At 40.3% G+C, this 22,066-nt stretch overlaps 1 protein-coding gene across 1 annotated transcript in view; it reads left to right on the top strand.

Annotated features, from left to right (window-relative positions):
- Positions 1-5,630: 5,630 nt before the first annotated feature.
- Positions 5,631-22,066, top strand: part of LOC127573759 (dual specificity mitogen-activated protein kinase kinase 3) — a 56,752-nt gene continuing 40,316 nt past the window's right edge. Inside the window, exon 1 of the mRNA XM_052022255.1 lies at positions 5,631-5,672. The gene's annotated coding sequence lies outside the window, so the exon portion shown is untranslated. The remainder of the gene's footprint in view (positions 5,673-22,066) is intronic.

Below are 22,066 nucleotides of genomic sequence, written 5' to 3'. Positions count from 1 at the left end.
GAGTCATCAGAAGAAAACCTTTCCTGCATCCTCACCACAAAATTCAGCATCAGAAGTTTGCACAGGAACATTAAACACGCCTGATGCATTTTGGAAACAAGTCCTGTGGAATAGAACTTTTTGGCCGCAATGAGCAAAGGTATGTTTGGAGAAAAACGGGTGCAGAGTTTCATGAAAAGAACACCTCTCCAACTGTTAAGCACGGGTGGATCAATCATGCTTTGGGCTTGTGTTGCAGCCAGTGGCATGGGGAACATTTCACTTGTAGAGGGAAGAATGAATTCAATTAAATACCAGCAAATTCTGGAAGCAAACATCACACTATCTGTAAAAAAAAAGCTGACGATGAACAGAGGATGGCTATGAACAGAGGATGGCTTCTACAACAGGATAACGATCCTAAGCACACCTCAAAATCCACTATGGATTACCTCAAGAAACACAAGCTGAAGGTTTAGCCATGGCCCTCACAGTCCCCCGACCTAAACATCATCAACAATTTGTGCATAGACCTCAAAAGAGCAGTGCATGCAAGATGGCTCAAGAATCTCACAGAACTAGAAGCCTTTTGCAAGGAAGAATTGGCGAAAATCCTCCAAACAGGAATTGAAAGACTCTTAGCTGGCTACAGAATGCATTTACAAGCTGTGATACTTGCCAAAGGGGATGTTACTAAGTACTGACCATGCAGGGTGCCCAAACTTTTGCTTCCGGCCCTTTTCCTTTTTTGTTATTTTGAAACTGTAAAAGATGGAAATAAAAAAGTAATCTTGCTTAAAATATTAAAGAAATGTGTCATCTTTAACTTTATGCCTTTTGGAAATCAGGTCATCTTTTACTTGCTTAGCCATTCACAGTAACAGAAATTTTGACCAGGGGTGCCCAAACTTTTTCATGCCACTGTATATTACAACAGATTTGTATCTCTTACTGATTTATGTTCACTCTGTTTTCTCTTTCAGTTGTTTGGTTAACATGTGCTGAATTCTAAACTTCTGCCAATTCTCAGGCTTGCATCTCTTATTGGCAGCTTTGTAGGCCTTTTCCTATAATCGCTATGATTCAGCCATGATTGGCTGGCTTTTCCAGTAGGATTTTATTTGTGGGAATATATGTGCACTAAAACAGGCTGTGCCAAATATTTAAATAAATAATTTTTATCTACCATTATATCTTTTTGATTTAATTTCTCAAACTATCATAACCAGTTCATCCCTCACACTTGTCTGTAAGTTTGTTTCATTGAGTTAAGATCTATAATGTTGGATCTCTTGAGGCATCTTTACTACAAGGTTATTAATTCACTTTGTCTCATTTCACAATATTAAATGTAATATAGATTGTTCCTCAGTTGGTTTTTTGATATACTGTTCTTAAAAAAAAAACTGATTATATTTGGTGAATTCATCTTCCACGCTGTCACCTAGAATTTCTTTTGTCTGATGCATTTTCTTTCTTCATTGAAAAATGGGACTGTCAGTTAATCACTGTTAATACTTGTAATTAATCAGACTACATATTAATGTGTTCATTTTTAAAAAATGTTTTAGCAGTGCATGCTACTGGGAAGCTGGTAGCCTTTGTAAGACAAAAGTTACAAGTATCTATGGCCTTCCGTCAGCTTGGGATATTGCCTTGAAACTCAGATCCTCCAGTATTGGGCCTTGTACAGCACAACCTTCCCAGTACCTCACCAGCCTGCATTATTTGAGGAGTAGGCATGAAAGCAGAACTGACCTGGTTGATCTGCCAATATCCAGGGTTGAAAGCAGAACTGACCTGGGTTGATCTGCCAGTATCCAGGGTTGCTTGGCTGCGTAGGTGAATAAGGGACTGGTTTACACTGTAATAATAGGGGATTATTGTGACTACCAGTTTCCCAGTAGTGCTGCCTTTGACTCTGCGTAGCAAATCAAATGGAAGCAGAAGTCCAGTGTGTAGAAGGAGCAAGATAGAGCTCCATCTTCAGAACTGATGGAAGCATTTCTCCCTCTCCCTGTCTTTCACACTTGCACTCTCAGTGAAAACCTGGAACAGACATAGACTTGTCTTCCTGGCTTCTGCCACAGAGGCCCAGCCCCAAATTGCCATGGCTTGCAGTATTTCATACAAAATGTATTCTTGTTAACAGTGAGTTTATAAATTATTTAATAATATGCCGCATAGTGGGCGGGGAATACCCAAGTAGTGAAATTGGAGGACTACAGGTATTTGACAGTTACAGTTTTGCAATCTATATCCAGGAGATTCTTTTGACAAAGAACTGTGCTGCTACAAGCAGTAGCCCACCGTCACCTTCTCGAGGACAATTCAGCACAGTTTTAACAAAAAATACATGAATAAATTTACCTGGCTCCAGTCAATGTCTTCTTGCCTCTCCACCAACATTTCCTCTCTGTTCCTGCCCAGTCCCAGTGTTGATCCTAGCTGCCACATTATTGAATATGAAAAGCATATGTTCAGATTTAAGGACTCCAGCACATCTGAAATTTGCAGTGGGGTCTGTCACCATTTTGGTTATTTGGGTGAATTTCTAGGCAGGTATGTTCTAAAGCATAAGACAGTGATTTATAAAATGATGCAAACCTTGAGTCATTTATACATTGGAATATCTGTCCAGCTAAACTAGATTTTTTAAAGCTAGAATGAGTTTACGAATACTTGTGCTGTTCCATTGATCCAGCTGTTCGTCCAGGATAGGATTCACCCAATTTCTTACCATCTGATCTTTTCTCCACTGTAAAGACATAAGTTTGAGTAATGGTCCATTCCAGGTGGTTCTGGCAAACCTCATACAGATATGGACAACAAGCATCCATATGTGAATAAGCTAATAGATCTATTTTCAGATCTGACTTTGATTCTGTATTCTCCTAGCCCTGAAATCAACATATTCTTCAATATTAATCAGACAGCAAACTATTTGGAAGCTTCATTAGTTTCTCCAGCCCCAGGCCAAGGATAATGGAGACCAATCCAAATTTCCAAATTGTGACCCTAACCAAGATCAAATTGACTGAGGATTGAACCAGAGATTTCCCAGTTCAGTATAATCTAATTCTATGCAAGAATGTACTCCCCTGGTGGTTGTGGCAGCTCTACTTTTGCTCTCTTAACCGTTTGAGTTTAGAGCTTACTGTCTATAGCATGGTCACCTAATTTTACCAAATAACTTTGCATCATTACTTTGCATGTAATCAGATTTGAATATTAGACCACAGATGTTTTTTTTAATGTCTGACATTCTTGACACAAAAAGCAGTCCTTTATTTAAGTGTGGTTTTTATTCAGGTTTAATACTTCTGCATGCATATTTTTAAAGAAAGGCTGGGGCATAATGTTGAAGTGATGTACTGCTAACAAGTTATTGCTGTGACACATCAGTAAAGTATTGAAACTATTTAGTTATTTGTGCTTCTTGGATCTCCTTTCCAGTGTGTGCATAATTCTTAAATCTGTCATGTATTAGCTGACCTACTAAAACCTCTTGCAATTGTATTCCATAAATAAGCTTTTACTTACAATTTTTTTTTCTCTTCTCCAGAACCTTTGCAGAGCTAGGTTCAGCTCTTGCTGCCTTTCCCTAACAATTTTTGTTTTGCTTTGACGTAAGATACTCCATATTGAACCTGATCCTTTCAGTATAATGGGTTGGCTTTTTAGAGCTGAAGAGAAGTTTATATATGGCGCAGGGTTGTAAACCTTCCAAGTTCTTCTATAGGCTGTGAATGCTCAGCTGTTGAGATTGATTCTTGGAGAATCAGAGATATAGTAATTGGACAGGGAAATGTCCTTGAAGACAGGCCATGACCTTGTTAAAAGGTGAAGCAGGTTTGAAGCCCACATGTTGATAGGCCCATTCTTAATTCTTTTGTCATTGTGTCTGTTCTTGTGCAGTGTCTTCTAGTAAAACAAACAGGAATGTGAACAGTGGCTGAAGCCAGTTGTGGCACCTACCCTAGTTCAGATCAGGAAACCAAAATAGCTTGGGGATTCAACATCAGACATTCCAGCCTTGTGCCAGTTACTGTACATGCTGGTTAAACTGTTAACTGTTGAGGGAGTTTGCGACAGAAATTCTTGTTATTGCAGGCTGGAAAATAAAATGTCTTGAAACAGTTTCTGTATCTGACCTGGCAAGTTGTATAGATATCTGGCCACTTAATATGGGCAAAGTTCTGAAATCTTAGCCCTCCCTTTATATTTTAGTGCTACGGCTAAAGACATTCCCAGCAGAGTCTTCCATTATTAATGAGGAATCACCAGAAATGTGTTGAATCACTTCGAGGTCGTCGTTTTGATTTTAGCCAAGGGGTGGGGTTTGTGAATTTCTGGCCTGTGCGAACTTGCCCATCCATCCAGGAAAAAATGCAGCCAAATGTCTGATATTTAAAACAACACAATATGAGCGCAGTCATGAATCTGCAGCTTTGTCCATTGCCAATGGTGCTGTGGAATTGGTCCCACTGTAATTTGGGCAGATTCCCAACTCCAGCCTCTCTTCAATAAAGCTCTTCTGTAATAGAAGGGAATACCTGTCTTTGTAGTGATCTACTAGAGACACCAGTACTTTTTGTTCCTCCTGAACTGACTCTCTGTGGAAATACATAACCATCTGGCATAGAAGGAGATAATTCGGTCCGTACTGCCTATGCTAGGTCTTCAGATAAACTGATTAGTCACACTCCTGCAATTACCTGTTAAGCTCTGCAGTTTTTTCCCAATGGTTCTGAATGTCAGTTGTCTTTTACTGTTGTGCCTGTTTGCATCACCTTCTTGGGCAGTGCCCTCCAAATCATAACTATTTACTCGGATTTAAAAAATCTTCTGCCAGACTTCTTCCAAGCTATAAGAAAGCCAGCCTTTACACAAAGTGCCTTTAAGGGGAACTGAGTGTTCAGACATGCTCGTGCTAATATGCCTGCTCCCTACCAGAATGATGGGCACTGGTTGTGTGAGTCATGTGTTTTTTATTTTGATTTGGGTATTCGGGCGGATGGGGTGAGGGGGAATTTCCCAGAAACTGACTGAGCCAGCTGTTTGAAAAATGTTTGCAGGTTCATTCTGCCAAAAATTATACATAGAAATTAAACTGGGAAAAGTATCTTTGGAATTTTCCCAGGACTGACTGGATTAACATGAAATTTGACTTTGAGAACCAGTGTTTTGTGTCTCATTTTATGGAAACAGCATATCCATTCCAGGGAATACAGAGGCAGTGAGATGTGGCATGGGATTTTCTTGCTCCTCATTCAGGATAATAGATCAGGAAGGAACCCGCCTGGATGTGGCCAGATTTTATTATTGGCACTGCTGAGAACTTTGGTCCTTTTCTTTACCTCTTTTTTTCTTCTTTTCTGTGACTTTTAGGTACTGTGTAAGAAGTGCTATTGGATAAGATATTATTTGTGCATTATCAAATTCAGAGTGAATACCCTACATCCAAGAAATTGCTGCTCTTACATTTTAAGTCTACGCCATCTTCTAGTTTTCCCTCCTCTGAAACCTTGTATAAATCTACCCCATACGTTGCTCTATGTTAAGCCTGTGGTCTCACTGTTTTTGTACAATTTGTGCAGTTTTCTGCTAAGTTAAATATTTCTGTTCAAATTTATTTTCTAGACCCACCGCGAGATCTGGATTCAAAGGCTTGCATTACAATTGGAGATCGAGTAAGATTTTTTCATGCTATTTTAAACTTCAGTTTATTGAAAATTTGATTCCTGTGCTTTCAAGTATTATAATGCAAAGCTTGAAATGATTTACTGGCTGAATTTTGTTTATTTTAAATAGAATTAGTTGGATTTCTTTAAATAGAGGTTTACAGCTGAATCTATGTGTGGATATAATTGCTGTTGATGGAGAGCAGTAACAGATGCTGCAATTTAGACTGTGCAGTTTCAAAACTCCAATACACTATGTGATTATGTAATGATCTTGAGAGGTCTCAGCAGTGAATAACCTTAAGGTTGAATGCTTCCTACTTTAAAATGGGATGTTAAACTAAAGTCTTCATCTGGCATTTCTGGTGGATGTAAAAGATCTCTTGGCTTTACTTCAAAGGGGAGTTATCTTGGAACCTTGGTCATCATTTATCTCTCAATCATTATTAATAGAAATGTATGTTTATTTGGTCCATTATTTCAATTCTGGTTGCTGGAGTGTTGCTATGTTCAAATTGGCTGCCGTAGGGTGGCAGAGTGATGCAGCAGATACTACAGCTGCTGCACGGCTCTAGAAACCTGGGTTCGCTTCTGACCTCTGGGGTTTGCACATCCTCCCTGATTCTTAGGTTTCCTCCGACATTCCATTGATTCACTAGTCATGAGGTTAATTGGCTACTGTTAATCAACCCTGATGGAGATGAGTGACAGAAGAATCAGGTGGGTGGGGGGGGGGGGTCTTGCTGGAGCTGATGGGCATGTTGGAGAGATGAGGTTACAGCGAAATAGAGGGGAATGGGACGTGATGATACTCATAGGAGCCAAGTTGATGGGATAAATGATTTTCTATGTCATAAGAAAATATGAGAAACTGTGTTTCCCCACATAACAGCAAGGGAGAACCACCAGCTGGAAGTTGCCGTCGAACCACACACCATCCTGACTTGGAAATAGATCGCCATTCCTTCACCCTCACTGCATGAAAATTCTAGGACCCTCTCCCACAAAGCATTATGTGTATACCCACACCTCAAGGATTACAGCAGTTCACCACCACCACCACCACCTTGAGGGCAACTAGGGATGGGCCATTAAATTCTGGCTCAGCCTACAAAGCCCACATCCCTTGAATGAATGTACACAGAATATATAAAATAAACAATATTGGCTATAATTCAAATAACCTCATTGGCTATAAAATGCTTTGGGGCATCTTGTGAGGAATGTATATATAAATGTGAATTTTTTTTTAAAGAAAGGTCCCTACTTGTAGATCTGACTGAATTTTCAGAGCTGACTCCTTCCTTTGTCCATCCTTGAGTAAAGTAGTGCAAAGGCACTGTTTTACTTCTGCTGAAAAGAAAATGGTAGAGTCACAGAAACACAAGCTTAGTTGCTTCAACACTGGAACAAAGGTACGAAGCTAAAGGCCAAGTAGCCCAAACTTCCAATGCATTGTACACAGCAGAATTAATAGAGCTGTGAAATGTAGCTTTCGTTTCAGTCATTTGGTGAAATATAACTAATGTTTACATTAAAGTGCTAACATTTGCTTGGCACATCATCAAATAAAAAGAAAGTGAAAGAGAAATTTCTTTTTTCAATACTATCAACATTCCTTTCGGGATGTTTCGAAGCACTTTACAATCAGAGGGATGCTTTTGATGAGCATTCATTTTGTAATATGGTAAAAGGTGACAGCAACTTGGATATGTCAGACTCCCAGAAACAGCAATGAGATGACACTGATTAATCTGCCTTAGAATTGTTGTGAAGGATAAACACTGATCATGACTCTGGGGAGAACACACTTCCTGTAACTCTTTGAAATAGTGCTGTGATATCTTTTTATTCATCAAAGGGACATTTGAGGCACCTGAAAGATAGCTCTACAAAAGTAGGCTAGCAAAGTGTAGTAAAGATTTATGCTTAAGTCTCTGGATTGGGGCTTGAGCCTAAAACCTGACTTGTGATACATACATCCAGGAGAATTAGATCAACGAGCACATCTTTAAAACCATCAGCAGTAAGTCGGTGAAGCATCAGCACTTCTCTTGTTGATTAAAGAGCCACTTCTAACTTGTATAAATATGAGCTAGCAACATTTGACACTGCTGCCTCATTAATCTGGTTTGAACCCTGATCTCCAGTGCTGTCTCTGTATAGAGTTTGCACATTCTTCCCGTGACTCCTCCCTTTCCTCTAGGTACTCTGGTTTCCTCCAACGTCCCAAAGATGTTGGTAGATTAGGGACAATTTACAGTGGCCAAATAGTGTGGAGATGTGAAGTGGAATCTGTGGGGAGATTATTTTTTGTATTTTCTGAAATAAACTTTATTCATAAAATATAAGCAAGAAATGCAAGAAAACTGCATGGCTTTCGTTACATTTATAGTGTTTTTTCAGTCTATATGTTCGTAATATTATCAGTTCTATAATTTGGTATTATAAAATGGGAATTATGTAAATGGGTATTTGATGGTGGGCATTGTCTCTGCTGAAGTGCCCATTTCCATGTTGTATAACTCTGTCAGTCCCTACAACAAATGCGATGAAGTGTTGTTGCTATGAAATGATCCATAGATAAAAATGTTGTACCATACTTTTTAGCAATAGAGGCTCAGGATGCTTTGCAAACCTCCGTAGGTTTGTAAGACAAATTACCAGAGAGAAAAATAAAATGATTCAGCCAATGGACTGATCAGAGCAATTGCCCAACAAGTGTTTGAATCAGAAGGTTCTGTGCTTCTTGTTCTTCATAGATTGAGCACGTTTCTGGATGGACACATTTGTCTTTGGGATGGGATGTTAAACTATGTCTGCACTCACAATATGATGTAGCAAAAGTTCCATTGTGCGAGTTTGCAGAACTGCAGTGGTGTTCTCCCTAGTGTATGAACCAATATTCATCTCTTGGTGTCATGGGGGGTAGGGAGATGTTACATGATCATTGTCACATTGCTTTTTTGGGAGGTTGCTGGGAGTGCAAATTAACTGCTTCACATTCTACATTGCAACAGAGTCTACATTTTGAAATACAACGCAAATTAGGACATCCCAAAGCAGTGACAAGAGCTTTTGAAATGCAAGTTTCTTTTTGGCTTAACCAATGAATTGATTAATGCAACATTTTTCAAGGTACTGTACAAATGAATTTTATCAGATGCCCAATTGCAAATTGTGTGCCTGCATGGCACCTGCTTGGGAATGCACAGTGAAGGTAATCAGTTTGCAACACACATTTTGATGTCTTTGCATAATATAGTTCTATGTTCGTGGCCTGTGAGCAACATTGGTCTTGTGCATATTGGCTGGCCCTAAGTGTGATGCAGCCTAACTCCATCTGGTTGACTGCCACCAAGTCTGAAGTATCATTAAAATCGTAGAAACTTAAGGAACAGAAGCAGCCCATTCAGTTGATCACTGCCATAAGTTTAGATTGCTCCCACTTTCCAACTCTTAGCCCTTAGCCTTTTAGATTAGCCTTTCAAGTGACCATCCAGTTACCTTTTTAAAAAAAAATGAATTTTTGCCTTCAACTTGTTATGTAGTGAGATCCACAGCCCAGTACTCTGTTGGTGGAAGAAAAAATGCTAGACTTGTCTCTAACCCTTCTACCGATTTAACTTGAACCTATGTCCTTGCTAACCGAAAATGAAAATGGAAAATGTTGAAAGCACTCAGCAGGTCAAGCAGGATCTGTAGAAAGAGAAAAGGGGTCAACTTTTCAGGTTGATGACCATAATTCCCCAACTCTGGCAACGTCCTCAAGGCTCCGCAACACTATAGATCTATTGTTTCCTTCCTATACTGTGACGTATTGCTTCCACATAAGAAATCCCAGGGGACCTTTTGTTCACTTCCACCATTCTTCCTCACTGCTGATGGCCTCGGAATCCACAATCATCCTTGCACCAACTCCTGCTCATCTCTGTACTGGGCTCTGCCAAGATCCTCTTGTTGTCTGATTCCTATTCTGAACTTCCCCTCTATCTCTACTTCTCTAACAAGTCCTGCCCACCCAATAGTGTCTCTATTGTTGCCTTTGCCTTCCGAGATGATTCATTACTTTAGAGGTAACTGTATAAATATAGAACACAAACATGTAGAAATGTAAGAGCAGGAGTAGGGCATTCAGCCCCTTGACCTTGATCTCCCATTCAATATGAGCATGGCTAATCATCCACATTCAGTACCCTGTTCCAGCTTTCTCCCCATAGATCCCTCTAGCCCTTAAAAAAAAAATCTAACTTCTCAAATATATTTAATGATTTGGCTTCAACTGCTTCGTGTGGAAGAAGAAATTTCTCCTCATCCTGGTTTTAAAAGGTTTACTTTGAATCCTTAGATTGTGACCCCTGGTCCTTTGCTCCCTAGCACTGGGAACATCCTTAATGCATCTAATCGCAAGAACTGTAGAATTTTGTAGGTTTCTCTGAATATCCCTCTGTCTTCTAAACTCTAGCGAATATAAGCCTAATTGACCCATTCTGTCTCCATACATCAGTCCTCCCATTTTAGGAATGAGTCTGGTGAACTTACTCTCCCTCTGTAGCAAGAACATCCTCAGATAAGGAGACCAAAACTGTGCACAATATTCAAAGTATTATCTCACAATTGCAGCATTACATTCTTGCTCCTAGACTCGAATCAACTCATTTTGAAGCTAGCATACAATTGCTTGCTGCACCTGCATGCTCAGGGACTGTTGCACAAGGACACCCAAGTCTTGTTGCATTTCTCCCTTTCTCAATCTGTCACCATTCAGATAATCTGCCTTTATGTTCTTGCCACCACAATAAATAACCTTGCATTTATTCACATTATACTGCATCTTCCATTTATCCACCTACTTGCTGAACCAATCCAATTATTTAGGAGCTTTTCTGCATTTTCCTCAAGGCTCATGCTCCACTCAGCTTTGTTGCCATCAACACACTCAGAGATAGCACATTGAATTCCCAGGTCCATGTCAATATCTATTGTGAATAGCTGGGGTCTCAGCACTGATCCATGTGGTACCTCACTAATCACTGTCTGCTACTCAGAAAAAGATCTGCTTATTGCTATTGGCTTCCTGTTAGCAGTTCTCTGTCCATATCAACACTTTAGCCCCAATCCCACAGGTTTTAATCTTGGATGCTAATCTCACATGGGACCTCATTGAAAGCTTTTGGGGGAAAAAAAGCACAAATACATCATGTACACTGGTTCTCCCTCCTCTATTATGCTTGTTACATCCTCAAAAAAAAAATTTCAGTAGATTTGTTAAGCATGATTTCTTTCATAAATCCATGTTTACTTTATCTGATCTTGGCATACTTCTCCAAGTGCTCTGCTGTTGCATCTTTTTTCATGGACTGTAGCATTTTCCTCACCACTGATGCAAGGCCAGCCTCTGTTTTCTCTGTGTCTTTCTTAATATTAGAGTTACGTTGGCTGCCCTCCAATCTGGTGGAATTGTTCCAGAATCTGAAGAATATTGGAAAATGACGTCCAATAAATCCACTATTTCCAGGGCCACCTTAAGTAGTCTGGGATCTAACCAGTCAGGCACAGGAGTTTGTTGGACTTTTAATCCCTTTAGTTTCCCGAACACCATTTCTGGACTAATACTGGTTTCATCATTTAGTTCCTCCCTCTCACTGGACTCTGTATGCCCAAACATTTCTGGATGGTTATTTATATCCTCCTCTTGTGAAGATGGAACCAAAGGTTGAATTTAATTGGTCTGCTATTTCTCAGTTCCCCATAATTAATTCACCTGTTTCTGACTGTAAAGGACCTACCTTTTACTGTACTAATCTTTTTTTCTGTATGCATACTTCTCCAAGTGAGTTTTTGCAGTGAGTTTTCTGTTTTCTCTGCAAGTTTGCTCATTCTCTATTCCCTTTCTATATTGATTCTTTTGTTCTCCTTTGAATTCTAAACTGCTCCCAGCCCCTTGGTTTCTTCCTTTTTTTTTATATTTCTCCTCTGTTCAAATACTTTCACTAATTTCTTTTGAAATCCATAGATGAGTTATCTTTTGTGGGTTTTTTTTTGCACCAAGAAGGAATGAACGATTGTATTTCATCCATAAACATTTTAAATGCTTGCTATCGCGTTTCTACTGTCAACCTTTATGTAACATTTTCTAATCTACCACAACTAACTCGTGCCTCATACCTTCATGGTTTCCTTTTATTTATTTGGAATCAACTCTCTCGCTCTCCATCGTAATGAAGAATTCCATCATGTTAAGGCTGCTCTTCCCTCCGGGATTGTTTATTAGTCCTGCTTCAGATTCCAGCATCTGCAGTCTCTTTTGTCTTCTGTTTATTAATCCTTCCTCATTACACAGTACCCCATCTAGAATGGCCTGCTCTTGGTTGGACTCTTGACATGTTGCTCCAAAAGGTCATCACAAATGCACTCCAGAAATTCCTTCTCTGCAGTATTATTGATAATTTGGTTTACTCAATCCATGTAGATTGAAATCACCAGAATTAGCTTTGTGCCCTTAATACATGCACCTCTATTTTCCTGTTTAATGCCATCCTCTATATCACCACTACTGTTTGGGATTGAGTATATGTACCACCCCACTAACATCCTCTGCTCTTTGGTGTTCCTTAGCTCCACCCATACAGATTCCCACGTCAGCATTCTCAGACCTAATATCCTTCCTCGCTGTGGCATTCCCTCTTTTACTGAAAATGCTATGTACCTCTGGATATTGAGTCCCCATCCTGGTCATCCTTTAGCCATGTCTCTATAATTGCCAATATATTGCATCCATTAATATCTATTCAGGCAGTTAATTCACCTACCTTATTGTGAATACTTCACACATTGAAATACAATGCCTTCAGCTTGCATCTTTAATGTTCTCAGTCATCTTAGCATTATTTTGCACCAAGGCTCTGGTTCTCCTTGCCCGTTGATCTTTCTTTCCTTCTCCCTTGACTTTTAAATTTTCTGTCTTTCATTTCTATCCTAATTTCTTCCCTCATCCTTAGTCTCCTCACTCAGGTTCCCATCCCAACAGCCCAGCAAGTGCCCTGCAAAGGCATTCGTCTAAGTTATCAGTATCTGCAGAAGTGGGTGAATTTAAGAAGTCAATATTTTGCTAATTTTGTGAACTTCATTGACCTTGGGTGCTGGCACCCCTCTGTGTTTCCTGTTTGCATTTTAATTTGATAACTTTTAATGTAGTGCAAAGTTTCAAGAAATATGGGAGTAACCGTCAAAAATGACCCTTTGGTGTATTTTCTTCTTGACTGAGGTCATCCACAGAAAAATGATTGTGAACTTGAAATTTTCCTGGTGAAGGTGTTTAGTTTTTTTTTGCAGGAAAATTGAATAGAAATGGAGGTCATGTCAAAACTTAAGATATGAGAAGAGATTGTAGACCAAAGGGTTTAAGTTAAAGACAAACATTAAAGCATAATTCAAAAGTGAGCTTGGTTATGACAGAACTGCAGACTCATTCAGGACCAATCATTTAAGATGATCCAAGAAAATCCTGGGGAATAGAAGTCTGAATATGGTATATTTTCCAGGGAGGAATAACAGGCAATTGTAGAATTTGTATTGTCTGCTTTTGTTGGTGACAATCACAAATATGCCCTTAAAACTCTTAAGTGTTCTACTGTGTTCATATTACTACTGAGGTTAAACATCAGCATTTTTTACCATGTGGGCAAGGACTAGCAGCCTGAGCTGCTGATAGAGGCAATCAGTTATTTGTCTGTTGAAATGTGAATATAATAATAAAAAAGTCCCATTTAGCTTTATTTTGTTGAATATTTGAGTGTTACACTCAGCTGATGCAGTACACCCTCTGTTGTACAACCAGAGAAATAAAATCCTGTTCTTATAATGTAGTGGTGGACTGAGACATCATTAACCACTTTCATCCTTTGGGTGCCTTTTACCATCTGCTCCCATCTACCTTTTGCTACCTATCTCTCCTCCGCTTCCCCCAACCCTGATCTCCTGGGGCTTCCAGCTAGTGATTTCCACCCCCCCCCCCCACTGATCTCTAATCATTATCTCCACCCTTTCACCCCAGCCTTGCTGACCCTTACCCCCTCCTTCACTCTGGCCATATACTTGATCACCAAATCCCCTTTGGCAAACCCCCCGATCACTGATCAAATGGCACAAATTTTATGCTCAGAATAAGTGCGACATCAGTGTTCATTTGCACCCTTTGTGTCATTCGTCTTTCACGTAGTGATTATTTGGAGCAAAAGCTTTTGGCATAAATTTTGCAAATCACAGAGCATCTTCCATAAAAATCCACCTATTCATTTAATGTAGGGAACAAAAATTAATTTTCCTTATCCCCCAACTCCCATCTTTTAAAACACAAGTATTTTCAGAAATGTAGATTGCACTCTGAATTTTGGTGAGTTTGTGAATGCTTTGAATGTAGGAGTTTGCAAAAAGACACCAAAGCAAAGGTTTGGTAATTGTTGATTATTGAAGATTTTTTGGGGAAATGAGTATAGCTAATATGGCCATTCTTTATTGCCCATGGCTGATTGCCCTTGAGATGGTGATGGTGAGCCAACTTGAACCCTTGGAAATGTACTCCCATGGTATTGTTGTTTAGGGGGTTCCAAGATTTAGACCCGACAACAGTGAAGAAATGGTGATATATTTCCAGGCTTTGTGGTGTGAATGTTACTTGCTGTATCAGGCCATGCCCGAATATTGTCGAGGTTTTACTGCATGCAGGCATGGATTTTTTTTTCATTCACTGAGCTATGAATGGAATTGAATATCTGTGCAATCATCAGTGAACATCCCCACTTCTGACCAGATAATGAATGGAAGGTCATTGATGACGCAACTGAAGATGATTGGGCCAGGATTCTGCCTTGATGATCTGCGACTGGGGTGGTTGATCGATAACAACTCCAACCATCTTCCTTTGTATGTTATATGGCTCCAACAATTGGAGTTTTTTTTTCTCCTTTATGTCCATTGACCAGATTTAACATGCTCCCCCTGCCAAATTTGGTTAAATGCTGCCTTAATGTCAATGACGGTCATCTTCATCTCTCCACGAATTCATGCCTGGACCATGGCTGTGCCAAAATCTGGAGCGAAGCAGACTGAAAATTCAAGATGGGCATGGGTGAGCACGATATTGGAGAGCAAGGACCATGTAAAGCACTGTTGATGATTCCTTCCATTGCTTCACTGAGAGTAGACTGATTTTTGGCTGTAAGTAGCTGGATTGGACTTCCAGCTTTTTGTGAACATTCCCAGTATTCCTTTGTATACATTTATTGCATGTTGAATAAATTCTGGTCTGGATTCAAATTTGAGCTATCAAATGAGGTTCTGTGGTTGCATACAACCATTCCATGACTGCTTGAACTCAACACATGCTGAATGAGTAAGGCACTCTGTCTGTGGTAACATAGTTGCAACTCCCAGTAGTTTAGTGTTTGGCAGCTGGCTAATTTGGGAATGTGTTTTTGCAAGTATCTAAGCATGCATGGACCCAAATCTTAGAAGGGCTACTTAGAATTGCATTGCATGCCTTTCAAAACCATGGCACATGTCCTGACACTCCACATGTTGATGTTTTCACTGAAATTAAATCTCGGTGCACAAAACATTGGGCTATGAAGTCTAACTTCTGGGGAGAGTTCTCTTGCACACATTCAGCTGTAGTTGAACAACATTTTTGTGTTTGTTGCTTCTACACCCTCAGGTACGCTCTTTGTTTTATTTACTGTTACAATTACTCTTACAGATGATGAACAGCAATATTATAAAAGTTTGCACAGCATGTACTTGGTAGATTAGCAGAATAATACATGGATTACCAGTCTCTGATGTCAGGTTAACTATATGGTGTCTCCAGGCTGCAGAGTTGTTGGAGTGGTGTGGGAGTGGAGTGTCACATAATGAGTGGCTAGACATTGCTAGTAGAAACAAAATTCAGTGTGGTAAAGTACTTCCCTTTGCATCTTTTCAAAGGTGTGCTTCAAAAAGTGGGAACACGAAATTTTACTCTCATCCGGCAATCATTTGCATGGATAATTTTAACCATTTCACACAAAACTGGACACTTGTTTTCGTGTGATTGGCACTTCTGAGTGGTTGACCAATAAGACCAACAGACTACATGTGCTCTGATACCATATGAAATGATTTACCAGAAAACAACATAATTTTAGTCTTCACCCTTAAGAATACTGAAGTGTTTCAACCAAGGCTCATTTGGTATATCTTTTGTCTTGGCATTAGAAGATTGTGGGCTAAAATCCAACTTCAGACACTTGAACACAAAAATCAAACTATCCATTGCTGTACAGAGGGAGTACTTCACAGTCAAAAGTGCCATCTTGCTGATGAGATGCCACTTGACCCTCCTGTATGCTTCTGAGACTTGGACTACCTGCCGTGGCACTTTGAGACATTGAAGAGATACCACCAATGCAGTCCTCTACAAAAATCAGCTAAATCCACTGAAGGATAAGCAATTCAACATTGGGGTTCTCTCCCGAGCCATCATCCCAGCATTGAAGCTACTCAATTGGTCCTGTTGGAAAAGCCACAGACGCCAGACTCGCGAACCTGTTACTCTGATTCAGACTCTTTCATGGAAAGAGATTATCAGGTGGTCAGAGGATGTTCTCAAAGTTGCCTTGAAAATCATGAAACATTCCCACTAACTCTTGGGATTTGCTGGTCCATGACTGCTCAAAGTGGAGAAGGAGCATTTGGCATAGCACTGAGAACCTCAAGCTTGTGCGCCTGAAGTAGATGGAAGCCCATCATGAACAACTGCAAAAGCAGACCTCCGAACCAACCACCCACCTTCCTGGCCATTTCAGTAAATTCTGCAGTTTGCACATCAGCATCGTGTTGAAAGAGAGTAGGTACTTATTTTTCGTATCCTGCTATCCCTCAGCCAGCAGCAGATTACTTACAGTGAGGAGAGCTGTTGTTATGTTTCCTACAAAAGTAACCACACTTCATTGGCTGTAACTAGCTTTTGGGCAACTTGAAGCAACAAGTATTTAATTGAAATGAACTGAGTAGGCATATATTTTAGGAGTTTTCTGCATGAAGTCAAGAACCAAACTATTTGAACTTTTATAGTATAATGTGGATTTTACTAGTCAGAGAAGTTTTATCCATCATGTATCTATTATTAGCTCATTTACCAATACCATAAATTGTACTCTCTCATCTGTCTTTGGCATATCCATTGATAATTAAGTTAATATGTTCCTCCATTAGTTGATTCATTTTTCAATAACTAGTTGTGAATTATTCCACATCCTAATAACTTTTTGCATGGAAGCAAAACCATAAGAGTTTCTCTTTTTTTATACTCAGTATAAAATTTGGAGTTTGGGCTATTTTGGTTTTCTCGCCAATCGATATTTAAATTTTGACTGATTTTAAAGGCTCCTTAGGAAATGCCTAACAAAAGGGAGATGAGATGAGGATTCAGTGTGCAGCTGTAAGCAATGGTTAGGAGTCTCTGAGCTCATCAATAATAATCTAGAAACCCTGCTTGCTCTATGGCAATGATAAATTAGGATGTAGATTTGTTGCAGGACTGAATGAATTTGGGTCATTCCTTTGGGCAAGGTTTTGTCTTCCAATTTTTGTTAGTATTCAGTGCAAATATTTATTCAGTCCCCAGAGAGAGCTTTCACATTTTGCAGTATCCCAGAAACCTGACTTGGAATAATCAAAAATCTACAAAGGTATTAGATGTAGTGGTATATTGGCATCATCATTTTCTATATCTCCCCATCAGTTCTAGCTTAATTAGAGGTACATCTGACATATGGAGAATGCTTGTCATGAAACTCAATACCCAAGCCATAATATTAAACTTGTATAGTAGCATCAGCACAATGTACTGAATTATGGAAAGAATTTTGGAAGCAGTGTTTCTGCTATACTGATAAGGTTCCATCCATAAAAGGTATTTTTGTTTTCTCTAAGGGTTGTGAGTCTCTGTTCCTCAGAGTGGTGGAGGCAGAGGTAGATTCTTGATAAGGAAGCGGGCTGGTGGGAATGTGGAGTTAAGGTTGTAGTCAGATCAGCCATGATCATATTGAATGGTGGAACAGGCTCGATGGGCCGAGTGGATTTCTCCTAATCTATATTTTCGTTGGATATCCATTGTTCAAATACCAGTTTTATGGCTTTGACAAAATCCAGAGATGAGTTTTGCTTCCCAGCTATAGTTTTGTGTGTTGGGAAAGATCCAACACAATGCGGGAAGCATTCCTTGCTATTATATTTGATACCTTAAAGACAAGTAATAGAACTTGATTTATTAAGAAACTTTGGGGCACAAATTGATCTTGGGTACTAATGCTTAACAGATGGTGGTCATTGACCACCTGATATACACGTGATTGGCATTTGCTTCTATTGAAGGTAATAGGATTAAATCTAAGGCAGGGAACAAAGCAGGGGCTAGATATAATACAAATTAATGGTACTGCTCAAGAAGAATGTCTATCCCTACATAGTTTAAAAAAACCCTGATTTATAATGTCTGCTAGATTGCTGTTGATTAGATTGGTGTCTTGGAATCTCTGCCTAAGGCTCTGGTGCAGTAAAGTCCTGGATAGGTGCAGCAATGGAGGACTGACATCCATTTGATTGTTGCCACTCCATTGTAAAGTTCAGTGGTGTCTGAGCTTGAGCCCATCCTGGGATGGGGTGGATTACGTGGGCATTGATACCTAGTTTTTTGGAAGAAGGTGGATTGGGGATAGTTTGAAGGATTGGAATCAGAATCGACATTTATGATTTTGTGAGGTGGTGGGGCTCGGCATTGGAATTGCCATTTGGAATATTAAAGGGTGGAGGGGTGGAATTTGGGCACTGGCAGAATCAATTGATGGGGGGGGGGGGGTTGGAAAACAGCAGCAAATCAGACTCTCTGACTCTGGGGAAATTGGCTTGACAGTTGTGGAACCTGGAGCGAGATTGGGTGGTGCTGGGATGAATGAGGTTGGTGCAGTGTTACGGGGACTGACGCCTGAAGGATGACGGTGAGGAATTGCATGGTACATACCCTAGTCCCTTGCTGCAGTGGGAAAGCTTAACTATCTTGAGAGTTATCAGTGGTGGCTGCTCCAAGGATAATGTAGGCCAATTTGCCATGCAAATGTGCCTTTTATGGGGAATTATCATTCGGGGCAGGTTAGTCATTCAGACTAACCTGGAGTAGCAAGGGGAAAATCAGGCCGCCTGATTAATAATAAATGTGCACAACATGACATGAAAATCTTGTAGGGGTGCAAAAGCGATCTACCCTCTGAAATGCCCAGCTGTGATACAGGATGACCTGAAAATTGTCATTACTCACTTTCGCTTCAGGAGGAAAAACTGTTTTGTGATTTCCAGCCTCACGTTTTCTCTTGGAAAAAGGTATAGATAACTGTATTTCTGTTCTGCACTATCATGCAAGATAGATGTAGGACAGGGTGCTTCTTTAGCGTGTGGCTAGTTGTCTGTTCAAAGAGGAGAAGTCCAATTTTTTTTGTGTCCGGTTGCTCAAGGCTAGTCTGGCGAAGAAAGGGTCTCCAACTTGCTTGAATGGCAGAGCGCAAAGAACACTAGAAGTACTTGATTGCAGCATTAACTCATCTACAGTTCAAACTAATGTAGCACTTGGGGCACACAACCTTGGGACAATTGAATGCAACATCTTTGACTTGTAAAGTAAAAAATACCTTGGACCCTTAAAAGCAACCCTCCTAGCATAGTGCTGCCCTTCAACTCCCAATTCTGTCAGCCCCACCCTCAGTCCGCCTGTTTCTCTCCCTTCCACTACAACCACCCTAACCTGCGAGCTCCTGAGCCCAGCCTTGAGAGGGGTGGGTGGTACATTTTCTTTTGGTAGCTGTATTTTTCAAGGCTGATTTCTTTGTCTTTCTACACACCCTAATGTGTTTATTAATAATTCAAGGCAGTGGTTTTAATTTGCTTTTTGGCAGAGCCATACTTCCCAACAGATACTTGCAGCCACAAACATGCTAATGTACTTTCTGGATACTGTGGTGTGTTCCTGGGGAAGTGGGAAATCTTTATTTAATGATAATATGCTTCAAAGTGCAGTAGTCTATCATGTTTAATAAAATCCAACTTCCTACAGAAGCAGAGACAATAGCTTCTGTACGGCCTTGTGCCATTTATATGTTAGCAAGGAACCACAATGGACACCATCTTCCCTCAGGAAATTTTGCTGTTGAATAGCAGTGTCAGCTATCTACATCATGCTTTAAATTGACACTGCGGGACTGCACTACTTAAAGTAACAAAGCATTGCACACATTATTTAGTATAGTCCTTCAGATAAAGAAAGACTGCTGTGATAGATTTTTTAAATGAGAAACATATCTTTTCTCATGCACTGTCTAAAATAAATCATCTAAATGAGATGGAGGTGATTGACTGTCAGGCCAGCAGCTTATCATTGTGGTGAAGACATGCAGCTGATTTCTACAATGTTTTACTGTACTTGAATTGTTAGTGTCAGAACATTCAAATATTAAAAATGTTTGAAGGAAGCTTACTTTAATACAATCTCTGCACAAAATAATGACGGGAAGGATGTCAATGTGTTGTTATATCTGATTAAAGTAAGATGGAGGACAGTCAAAATCTCTGGAAACCCTTGCCTTTGTTTTAAACCTTGTTTTGGAGTCATAGTTACACAGCACGGAAACAGGCCCTTTGGCCCAACTAGTCCATGCCTACCAAGGTGCCTGCCTGAGCGAGTCCCATTTGCCTGTGTTTGGCCTATATCCCTCCCTAAGCCTTTCCTATTCATGTACCTGTCCATATGTTGTAATTGTATCCACCTCTACCACTTCGTCTGGCAGCTTATTCCATATACCCACCATTCTGAGGAAAAACATGCCCCTCAGGTCCCCCTTTAAATCTTTCTCCTCTCATCTTGAACCTATGCCCTCTAGTTTTAGACTCCCCTACCCGGAGGGGGAGGGGGAAAGAACTGTGACAATCCACCTTATTTATGTCCCTCATGATTTATAAACCTCCTATTAAGTTACCCCTCAGACTCCTTTGCTCCAGGGAAAACAATCCCAGCCTATCCAGTCTCTCTTTATAACTCAAGCCCTCCAGTCCCAGCAACATCCTTTCTGCAGTCAACTTTATTGACTAGGAATCAAACTAATCTGTATGTCTATTCAAATACATTAAAATAAGCCATCCTAATTTTTTAAGTATGTGCACTCTTAACCAACCACTGGTATCAGTAGTGTCAGGAGATTTTGAAGGGGCCTGATGGGAACTGGCCTAGCGCTTTGTGTGTGTGTGTGTGTGTGTGTGTGTTGGTGGGGGGGAGGGGGGTCGTGCTGGGAGTTTGGGGTGGAAATCAGCCTGGTATTTGGGGGGTATTAGTGAGAATAGTGTAATTTGGTAGGGACATTGGAAGCAGAACTTGAATTCACTGTTGGGGAGAGGGAGAACAACCTGGGTGGGGGGGTGCTGGAGATTTTTAGGTTGAGAGTATAGGGCTTGTTTTGGTGCTAAGCGGGTGGGATGTGAGGATATTGCTAAGTATTTCACTTAGTTTGCAGTCCTTTATAGATTCTGTTGGCCACTCTTGGGGCAAAGAGGGAGACTGAGAACAAGGTGAACGAGTTGCCTGGAATGCTTCAGAAGTATTGCGTGAGGAATGACATTATTGCATGCAATCCTGACAGGAAAATCAGAAGGGTGACTTGCATTCAGTAACCCTGGTGGAATTTCATAGTTGTCGTGGTTTGATCCAGAAATGGTTGCAAGTGCAATGTGTCCTGACTGAAATCAATTTTTCGGTCACACTGTGCTGGAAAATCTGGTACAATGCTGTCTGATTTCTAGGTAATTACTTTTCCACATTCCCAGTTGTAACCTGAAACATTCCACAAATGACACTAGCGCAGCTGGCAGAACTGCTTCCTCTGAGCTACAGTGACCCAAGTTCAATCCTGACCTCTGCTGCTGTTTGTGGAGTTTGCACGTTCTCCCTGTAACTGCGAGTTTCTCCCAGATGCTTTGGTTTCCTTCCACATGCCAAAGACGTGGGTTGGTAGGTAAGTTGACTGCAGTAAATTGCCTTTAGTGTGCAAGTGAGAGGTGGAATCTGAAGAGAGTTATTGGAAATGTTGGGTGAATGTTGACTCTGTGATTCTAGTAAAATGGAGTGAGTGGAGGATTATTGGAAACGGATGGTTGATGGTCGACATGGACTTGTAGACTCAAAGGTCTGCTTTAGTGCCCTTTGCTGTTACATCACGTTGCTTTGTGACTTGTAACGACTGTTGCATAGACCAATGCTGTAGCTGAGCAGCATGTTATGAAAGGCCATTTATTTTATTTGAGAGAATTGATGAAATCTGATCAAG

Source organism: Pristis pectinata, chromosome 8, assembly GCF_009764475.1.
Source record: "Pristis pectinata isolate sPriPec2 chromosome 8, sPriPec2.1.pri, whole genome shotgun sequence".
Taxonomy (NCBI): domain Eukaryota; kingdom Metazoa; phylum Chordata; class Chondrichthyes; order Rhinopristiformes; family Pristidae; genus Pristis; species Pristis pectinata.
This window is presented reverse-complemented; position numbering and strand designations above follow the sequence as displayed.